The sequence below is a fragment of the Echiichthys vipera genome (assembly GCF_963691815.1).
Source record: "Echiichthys vipera genome assembly, chromosome: 17".
In the NCBI taxonomy this organism is placed as follows: Eukaryota; Metazoa; Chordata; class Actinopteri; order Perciformes; family Trachinidae; genus Echiichthys; species Echiichthys vipera.
In genome coordinates this window covers 212,119-214,618 of record NC_139842.1, presented here as the reverse complement: position 1 = coordinate 214,618, position 2,500 = coordinate 212,119, and the positions used below count along the sequence as shown (strand labels likewise).

Here is a 2,500-nt window from a genome sequence, read left to right as displayed (position 1 = left end):
GCCGTGCCTCTGGATCCAGGCCCCTCTGGTCCCTCTGTGCCCGGGGCCGTGCCTCTGGATCCAGGCCCCTCTGGTCCCTCTGTGCCCGGGGGCCGTGCCTCTGGACCCAGGTCCCTCTGTGCCCGGGGCCGTGCCTCTGGTCCCTCTGTGCCCGGGGCCGTGCCTCTGGACCCAGGTCCCTCTGGTCCCTCTGTGCCCGGGGCCGTGCCTCTGGACCCAGGCCCCTCTGGTCCCTCTGTGCCCGGGGCCGTGCCTCTGGACCCTGGTCCCTCTGGTCCCTCTGTGCCCGGGGCCGTGCCTCTGGACCCAGGTCCCTCTGGTCCCTCTGTGCCCGGGGCCGTGCCTCTGGACCCAGGCCCCTCTGGTCCCTCTGTGCCCGGGGCCGTGCCTCTGGATCCAGGTCCCTCTGGCCCCTCTGAGCCCGGGGCCGTGCGGTGGCTGCAGGCGCATCAGTCTCTACGTTCACACCCCGGATACAAAACGCCCTGTGGTGACGGGGAAGTGGCGACGGGGGCCGGACTGTGAAGTGTGGTAGCCCCACCCACAGCCTGGCACACGGGGGGGGGGGGGGGGGGGGGGGGGGGGGGGGGGGGGTGAGCCGCCCTCTTCAGGACCCACTCTGCTCACCCCAGGAGGGGGAGGGGTTAGAAAAGGTGCCCCAAACACAGCCTGCCTCTCCTGCCCTGTGTGGACTCACCCGTCCAGGGGGGGTCACTGCCCCGCGGTCGGAAACACCGATTTAGTTTTGGAGCCTGGAAAGTGCGTACGCTCACCGACAGCCACACTGCCCTGATGAAGGGCAGCTGGAGGAGGGAAAAGGCTGATGAAGGGCAGCTGGAGGAGGAAAAGGCTGATGAAGGGCAGCTGGAGGAGGAAAAAGGCTGATGAAGGGCAGCTGGAGGAGGAAAAGGCTGATGAAGGGCAGCTGAAGGAGGAAAAGGCTGATGAAGGGCAGCTGGAGGAGGAAAAGGCTGATGAAGGGCAGCTGGAGGAGGAAAAGGCTGATGAAGGGCAGCTGAAGGAGGAAAAGGCTGATGAAGGGCAGCTGGAGGAGGAAAAGGCTGATGAAGGGCAGCTGGAGGAGGAAAAGGCTGATGAAGGGCAGCTGGAGGAGGGAAAAGGCTGATGAAGGGCAGCTGGAGGAGGGAAAAGGCTGATGAAGGGCAGCTGGAGGAGGAAAAGGCTGATGAAGGGCAGCTGGAGGAGGAAAAGGCTGATGAAGGGCAGCTGGAGGAGGAAAAGGCTGATGAAGGGCAGCTGAAGGGGGAAAAGGCTGATGAAGGGCAGCTGGAGGAGGAAAAGGCTGATGAAGAGCAGCTGAAGGAGGAAAAGGCTGATGAAGGGCAGCTGAAGGAGGGAAAAGGCTGATGAAGGGCAGCTGGAGGAGGAAAAAGGCTGATGAAGAGCAGCTGGAGGAGGAAAAGGCGATGAAGGGCAGCTGAAGGAGGAAAAAGGCTGATGAAGGGCAGCTGGAGGAGGGAAAAGGCTGATGAAGGGCAGCTGGAGGAGGGAAAAGGCTGATGAAGGGCAGCTGAAGGAGGAAAAGGCTGATGAAGGGCAGCTGGAGGAGGGAAAAGGCTGATGAACGGCAGCTGGAGGAGGGAAAGGCTGATGAAGGGCAGCTGGAGGAGGGAAAAGGCTGATGAACGGCAGCTGGAGGAGGGAAAGGCTGATGAAGGGCAGCTGGAGGAGGAAAAGGCTGATGAAGGGCAGCTGAAGGAGGGAAAAGGCTGATGAAGAGCAGCTGGAGGAGGAAAAGGCTGATGAAGGGCAGCTGAAGGAGGGAAAAGGCTAATGAAGAGCAGCTGGAGGAGGAAAAGGCTGATGAAGGGCAGTTGAAGGAGGGAAAAGGCTGATGAAGGGCAGCTGGAGGAGGAAAAAGGCTGATGAAGGGCAGCTGAAGGAGGAAAAAGGCTGATGAAGTGCAGCTGAAGGAGGAAAAAGGCTGATGAAGGGCAGCTGAAGGAGGAAAAGGCTGATGAAGGGCAGCTGGAGGAGGAAAAAGGCTGATGAAGGGCAGCTGAAGGAGGAAAAAGGCTGATGAAGGGCAGCTGAAGGAGGAAAAAGGCTGATGAAGGGCAGCTGAAGGAGGAAAAGGCTGATGAAGGGCAGCTGAAGGAGGAAAAGGCTGATGAAGGGCAGCTGGAGGAGGAAAAGGCTGATGAAGGGCAGCTGAAGGAGGAAAAGGCTGATGAAGGGCAGCTGGAGGAGGAAAAGGCTGATGAAGGGCAGCTGGAGGAGGAAAAGGCTGATGAAGGGCAGCTGGAGGAGGAAAAGGCTGATGAAGGGCAGCTGGAGGAGAAAAAAGGCTGATGAAGGGCAGCTGAAGGAGGAAAAGGCTGATGAAGGGCAGCTGAAGGAGGGAAAGGCTGATGAAGGGCAGCTGGAGGAGGAAAAGGCTGATGAAGGGCAGCTGAAGGAGGAAAAGGCTGATGAAGGGCAGCTGAAGGGGGAAAAGGCTGATGAAGGGCAGCTGGAGGAGGAAAAGGCTGATGAAGGG

At 60.2% G+C, this 2,500-nt stretch overlaps 1 protein-coding gene across 1 annotated transcript in view; it reads right to left on the bottom strand.

The window, feature by feature from the left end:
- The window catches only part of LOC310959377 (integrin alpha-3-like), a gene marked incomplete at its 5' end in the record, with an annotated part of 30,402 nt that overhangs the window by 24,597 nt on the left and 3,305 nt on the right, over positions 1 to 2,500 (bottom strand).